The sequence below is a fragment of the Bufo bufo genome, chromosome 6, assembly GCF_905171765.1.
Source record: "Bufo bufo chromosome 6, aBufBuf1.1, whole genome shotgun sequence".
Classification (NCBI taxonomy): Eukaryota; Metazoa; Chordata; class Amphibia; order Anura; family Bufonidae; genus Bufo; species Bufo bufo.
In genome coordinates, this window is record NC_053394.1 from 153,309,963 (window position 1) to 153,317,745 (window position 7,783).

The following is a 7,783-nucleotide window of genomic DNA, read 5'->3' on the forward strand; positions in this document are numbered from 1 at the left end:
TCCCACACATAATGAATATGTGTCGAGCCTACATTAAAGCCCCAGAATTCCTGTATATCCTGGTCAACTCGGCCTTGCTCCCCCATCACATCAAACCAGTGTGGATTCAATTTGAAGGTTCTACCTGGGGCTGGAGGGTCTACCTCTCTGAACGCGATCAGGACTGGGGAATGATCTGAAATTCCATGAGGTTCATACTTTATTTTAACAATTTGCTGACTCAAATCACGGCTTTCAAAAGCCAGATCAATACGGGACATTGACCCGTAGGACTGGCTAAAGCAAGAGAAACTTTTCTTATTGCCATAGAGGTGGCGCCAGATATCAACCAGCCCCAGCTCCCGGCAAATAGTACTCAAAGGAGATCCAGTCCGACCCCGTCCAGAAGAGGCAGAAAAGCGATCCAACTCAGGATCAGGAACAGCATTAAAATCACTGGCTACTAATAATGGACATTGATTTTTTGTAGCTAGATATTCAGATAATAGGGAAAAAACTGTTGATTTATATGGTGGAGGAATATAGATAAACGCCAATATAATCTCCTGCCCTTTCCACAACCCATGCAGGAAGACAAATCTCCCTTCTTTATCAATCATGTTATCTACCGGTAAAAATTCCATCCCACCGTGAATATATACACTAACCACTCTTGCATAAGAGGAGAAATAAGCATGATATTCCAAAGCAGCCCATTTTCTTTTCAATGTATAGAGCCTGTCTACTGTTGCGTGGGTTTCTAATAATACCACAATTGCCGGCAGATGACGGGCCACAAGATCAAACACCACCGTCCTCTTCACTCTGTCTCCCAACCCTCTCACATTCCAGAATAGAATATTACGTAGCATAAGCAGTATCTAAATGACATTCCCGGTCCCCCATCTAGGAGAGAGAGACGTAGACCTAGAAAGCAAGTGACGACAGCCAATTCCACCCTTATACCCACCCCCCAAAAAAAACCTCCATGGTTAATAAGGAATATCACATTACCCATCAACCTCTTCCACTACACCAAACCTCCCCCCCCCCCGGCCTCTTCCCCCTTAACCTCCCCCCTCCCCACATTTAGATTTTCTTTATAGCCCCATCGAGTCCAGGCATTGAGCAACATCCACCTGTGTAGAGAAGAAGCGGACACAATCATTGTGTACCACCCTCAGTTTGGCTGGATATAACACTGAGTACTTAATGTTAGCTGCACCCAATCTTTTTTTAACATCAAAAAAGGATCTTCTTTTAATTTGGGTCTCTCGTAAAAAATCTGGGTATATTGATATCAGATTACCATCAAAATATGTATCCAATACTTCTCTTTTCCGTCTAAGTACCCAATCCCGGTCCTTTGAACAAACTAGTTTCGCCAAAATTGCCCTAGGGGGGGCCCCTGGAGGAAGTTTTTTAGAAGGGATTCTGTGAGCCCTTTCCACGCAAAAGGTAGCTGCATCGTGATCTGGCCCTAGATTTTCAACCAGCCATTTTTGGATAAAGTTAGCAGGATTATCCTGTTCTGCCCCTTCTGGGAAACCTACCAGTCGCAGGTTGTATCTACGAGACCTATCCTCCAGATTTAGCACTTTCCTTCTGAGCCAAGAACGATTTTCATCTACCTCTTCTAGTCTCTTTTTTAATAGACTGTTCTCTAACGTAGCAGAGTAAACTGCAGATTCCAGTTCCTTCACCTTCAGTCTCAATTTGGTCATCTCATCTCTGATTATCGTGACATCTCCTTGTACTCCTGAGAGGGAAAAGGCCAACTCTGCAATGGAGGTGCTAGTAGAATTTACTACTCCCAGTATATCCGAAAGTTTTTTTATTAATACTCTCAAAACCTTCACTCTGGGGCATGGTAGCTTTTAAAGTACCCAACTCTGAACGGTCCGTATTGACCACTCCCTGCTCAACCTGTGGGGCAGATCTTTGCACACCTCCCCGGGTTTTAGGTGGTGGTGACTTCAAAAATTGATCTAATCGAGCCTGGGGGCTTCCCCCCTGGCCACCTTTCGGCGAGGACATCCCTCCTGATTTACAATACTTAGGCGGCATTTTTAGGGAGCCTAATAGGAGACCACTGTACATACAATTCCCACGAAAAGGAACTTAATATTAGAACCAAACAATATGCAACACGGGAGGATTTCCAATACCAGATCCACAGACAGTCCGGATCTACATGAGAAATGCCCCGCATTAACTATAAGACCCAGACAGCCTGTTTCGTGCTCATAGAGACGTAAATGTAGCATATGTAGCATATGTGAGTTATGTAAATATAATGCCCGGTAACTAACAAAGCTGAGTACATATACAGGAAGAACATAGCAGCTGGATACATATAGAACGCAGAAAAAAACATGTTCAGCTGTGCACATAAACACTCCCACAGCTATACCAATTTGAGGTCACAATATATGGGTGGAGGTCTCCTTTAACCCCAAATGTCAGTCTGGGTCGGATAGCAAAAGGGCATACAAGCAAAAGCCACTATATATCTAGAGATCTTGCTGGATGAGAATTTGTCATATAGTTCACCAGCGGTATATCAGGCAAGAGCCTCCTCGGACCTCCCGGTCCTGCCCTCCAAATGGACCCCCCAAATATGCAATTTCCAACCAACAAACACTATTGTCAAATCGCCCGGCTAAATGCCTCCCATGCCTCCCAGCGCCTGATATAAATCCAAAGGGCAGATCCATCCAGACACACGGACAGAGGCAAACAGAGGCACCTTACAGTCGCAGGTGGCACTGAAGACCTCAGCTGACTTTCATCTGTGACCTCACCCCCTCTCAGGCACACAGAAGGAATCGGCTCCCCAGCCTTCACGGCATCCAAGTCCAGCCTCCACAGACGACTCCACCGGCATCCACAACCAGCCACCGCAGTCCACCGGGATCCACTGAAGGGTCCACCGCCCTCCCAGGAGAGAAAAAGGCGCAACAGCGCCCACACGCCCAGACCGCGAGGCCTCCACCGTCTCCCGTCACCCACCGGAGGTAAGCATCTAAACTTCAGCCGCTCCAAGCCATGGACTCCATCACCCTCCGGTCAGGCCGGATAAAGCCGTACCAGTTAGGGCAGCGTCTCAGTGCCCACACCTACTCCAGCCTTCAGATCAGCGCTTCTACGCTCCACAGACGGCAGATCACGGCGTGTCACAAATGCCAGCTCCTGGCAGGTCACAGCTGGGCTCAGCGTTCCACATCGCAGCCGGAGGCGGGGGAGAGAGGGGGAAGGGGCGGAAGTAGGAGGAGCGCGGCACGCACACCTACGTCATGTCGCTTCGTAAAATCTAGCTGTACTATACTATCTAAATGTAATGATCTGATGGGCCCAGTGTGGGGGAGCACAAAATTGCCAGGTTTATTGCATAAAAGGTATCTACCACCTCATCTGTAAGGTGGAAGGGACTAAAAGACAAACAATAATAAAGAGGCTGCATCAAACTTGCGTATCCAAGGTCTGCAATAAGAAACAAAGCCCAAAAACGTTCTCAGTGCATTCATGTTTCTGGGCAAAGGGGTGTCCTCCACATTCAGAGGTGAGATGCTTCACCCCAGGAAGGTAACAGTAATGCAGCAAAACTGAATCTTATATTTTTTTTTTCCTCTTTTTTATCTTGCAGCCATGATCAGCAAAAAAAAAGTACAGGAGTGACATGGCTACAGTATACATACTGGGCGAGTTCTGGCCTCCCTACAGCAGTACCACCCAGGTATCCTGTTTACCCTCCTGTGTAAAGGCAAACAACTACCAGCTGTCTGAATGTACTGTAGTGGTACTAAAAAGAAAACATTTGCCAAATCAATCACAGTGAAGTGGGTAGTGGGAACTTGAGCCAACAAGGTGCGTGGATTGGGCACAATGTGGGTGTTAAAAACGGTGGCTTCATTGACAGCACATAGGTCATGTACCATCTGGTACTGGGTGGGTGTCACGGCTGTGTCTCTGTCTCTGTGTTGTTTGCCGTAACATGTTTGCTGTGCATGCTGGTTGCCTGGGGCAATGTGTAGTTTATGCAGCATGTGTGTACACTTCTCCTTTAGGCTGGGTTCACACTTGAGCGTTTTACAGCGCGTTCAAACGCGCTGTAAAACGCTCAACACATGAAAACCAATGCTTCCCTATGGCCCTGGTTCTTACTTGAGCGTTTTACAGCGCGTTTGAACGCGCTGAAAAACGCCCTACGCTCAAACAAGTTCTTGAGCTTCTTTGGGGCGTTTTGACGCGCGTTTGTGGCCATAGGACACTGCAGTCAATCACACAAACGCGCGTCAAACGCGCGTTTACTATTGCAAAAAACGTGCATAAAAACGCTCATATCAAATGCGCTCAGGTCTGAACCTAGCCTTAAGGTTTGTTTCCCTTCCCTGTCTGGTGCTTGTGGGGTTAACTACCTGGCTGGGTGTGGTCACTAGGTGCTTATATTGCCTGTGGCTGGTAGCCTGGAGTTGAGTTGTCCTCTAGCCTATGTTGGTGCTGGATCTATGCACCTGTCCTGGGTATTCCATCTGCCCAGTTATTGAGGGCCACCTAGTGAGACATCATTGTCATCCTGTTGTTACCATGTCTTCCTATCTTACCCGTTTCTATGTATGGTGTGCTGGATTCTGTGTTTGTTGTTTGTACTGTGTCCTGTATAGTGTTTGGGTTCCAGTACATATTCATGGGTTCCAATTATTGTGGTGTGGACTGCTGGTGTTCCTTCCAGCAGCCGTGGCAGGTAAGTGATCAAGTATACCTGTGCTTTTGTGCCACTGGTTTCTTACCTGCCGATCCAGTTTTGATTATCATTGTTTTCTCTTTATATGTGCATGTTATGGGGATTCCTTTCGTTGTGGAATGTATCAAGGGTTAGGTGAACCCGCTCTGGAACATGACAGTTTGTTTTGTCTTCCCCTTTCATTGCATCTAGGCATCTTCTATTCCCGTTTACCCATGCTGTTCGGTGGGGAGTTTCCCCCCGACTCCCCACTGTGACAGTGGGTTAGCACTTCTGACTTTTTTTTCCCACAGGGTACAAAAGAGTGTTAGAAAGGGATACAATCTCCTTGATAACTGGTAACGCCCCCTTTATCCAAAGGTCTTGGGCTGTTTGAGATATGGCATCTGACTGTGCCATACTCAAGAAATACTGCATCTTCGTAGGAAGTGGGGCGCTAGGTTTCATCTCCACTTTCACAGGAGGAACTGGGAGCTTGCCAACATCCGTGGGCCCAGTAGCCCACAAATGACCCGACATTCCCGCAAGCAGGGCTTCTTCGGCCAACAAACAAAGTTCCTGGTCATTGAGGGCACCTGTGAGTTTCACAGTACCATCCTCCTGGTATGAGATGCTGGCATGTACTTTTGCAAGCAATTCTGAATCCAGGAGGGAACAGGGGGTGTTATCACTGACCAGCAAACGGGCAAGTACTTCTTGGTTAAAGCTAAATCTAACACGGATGTGTTCTGTTAAAAGGGGAGTGTACTACTTTCCCATCTACTCCTACACAAGGACTGGTGTACGTGGAGATTAATTCAGGGGAGGACATGGTTGCTGTGCACAGCTGTCTTGGCTGCTCCATTATCAATCAAAAAACCGGACTACTTCTTTATCACCCAGAGTGAGGGATATCATTGGGGCCTGACTTAAATCTGTTAAAATGTTTAAGGCCACAGACGATACTGGATTGCCCATTTCCCAATCTTGGTCTAACTTTTCCCCCTCACCTGTCTTTGTGTCATCCTCACTGCCTCTCCAGCCATCCCTAAAAACATGGGTGTCTGTGGGAACGGACAGTGATCCGGGCACGGTCAACAAAGAATACAAATCCAATCCTCTCATGTGGTGTGGACGAGGAGTACCACACACAGCACAACACTCTCTCCAATATGGGTTCTGGGTCCCACAGACTCTGCAAGTCTATCCCCCAGGACCATTATAGGGTGGCAGACTTACTTTTTTCCTTTCTACGTTGGGGAGGTGGTTTAACATTATCATGATAACCCGACTTTCTCTGTCTCTCTACACCTCCTCTATACACTTCCCTCACTACTCATAGCCAGACTTCTGCCTGTTCTGTGAGCTTGTTATCTTTCAGCCACCCTTTATTTCCCTACATGGTTTTTCTCACTACTCTGGATTCAGTTTACCATAGTTGACCATTTTCATCACAATCCCTTACTTTTGTGATTCTAGCAGATGGGCAGGACCCCCGGGGCCGAGTACTTCACTTGACCTGGAGACCTGGACATCTGCACCAACCACAACAACCTGTTATGAATTGAGTTGAAGTTGCCTCCAAGTGCTGACTTAATCCTAGTAAAGGAAACAAAAACATAGAAGTTAAGACATTTCATCTAATTAAACAATACTACCAATAAAAACTAATTATAGGTATATGTGTATCCTTACTTACTGAGTTCAATACTCTATGTAGTGCTACTTAGATCTATGTGTATTTTCCCGTGCTTGTAGCCGTATCATGAAAAATACCAGTAACTAAGACGGTTGCTTGGGCAGGGAGTGAAGTTCCCTCAGTTAAGATAGCTGCTGGGCCGGCCGGAAGTTGCAGGAGTTAAGATGGCAGCCAGGCTGGAAATTGGATTAGTTAAGATGGCCGTTGGTGAAGAAGTTACCTTAGTTAAGATGGCTGCTGGGGGTGTGCTTTGGGGGCGTGTTATGGTCTCTCAGCGCCATCTTGGATGGTAGTATCAGTGGCATGTAAAAATAATTACTTGTCTGTTCATCATACATTTCTGTCCAGCCTAATTTCTTATACTTAATTATTTTTATGTTGATGCTTGCATTGTTTTTCATATTAGAATAGAATGTACTAAATTCAAGGCCGAATGTCCTGTGTTCACTCCTGTGAGAAACTTTGTAGTAATTTCACTCCTTTTTGGCCTAAAGCCAGATCACACACAAAGACAAAGAAACAGACGGACGTAAGGAAATATTTCTCATACATTAACACACACAAGTTTTTGTAGTTATTAACAAATACAATTTTCTGGTGCTTCATACACGCACACTCAGTACCTCACACACATTGCCTTGTTAGTATTGCAGACATTGTACTCACTATCACACATTCCAATATGGTGACGTCACTCCCCTCACAGCTGCGGCCCCCTCTGTCTCCCTTCATACACCTCAGCCACCAGCTGCAGGGCGGTTATTCACCGGGCAACAGAGACACGGCATCTCCCATGGTACACAGACAGACAGACATGACACAACACTCCCTGAGAACCACAACCAGACTCAACTCTTGACAGTTCTTTCTCTCGGGGGAGACACACAATCAAGACAAAAACAACCGACACCTTCTCGTTTTTTGACCACCAAGCAGAGCTCACCCCTGTGCAGTATATTTATTCCCTGGCTCCCACGTCTGGTCTGCCAGCCGGGACTAATCCACCTGCCGCCTCCTCTGGTCTGCCAGTCCACGTCTCGCAGGAATGCACCTGCCGCCTCCTCTGGTCTTGCCACTCCAGGTCTCACAGAAATCTATTATAGTCTCCCGGGGCTAATCCATCTGCCGCCTCCTCTGGTCTGCCAGTCCAGGTCTCGCAGGAATGCACCTGCCGCCTCCTCTGGTCTTGCCAGTCCAGGTATCACTTATATATTTTCTATCTCCGACCCTATGACATCACAAAATACGGTGGTTATTAGGAAATGGTGATATCGCCAGATGGTTGTTTCTTAATATTGCGGTATATTTTGGACATCGGTATGTCGCTCAAAACTACTCTATTCTGGCCTAAAAATCAACTGGGGAGGGGGCACATGCGCAGG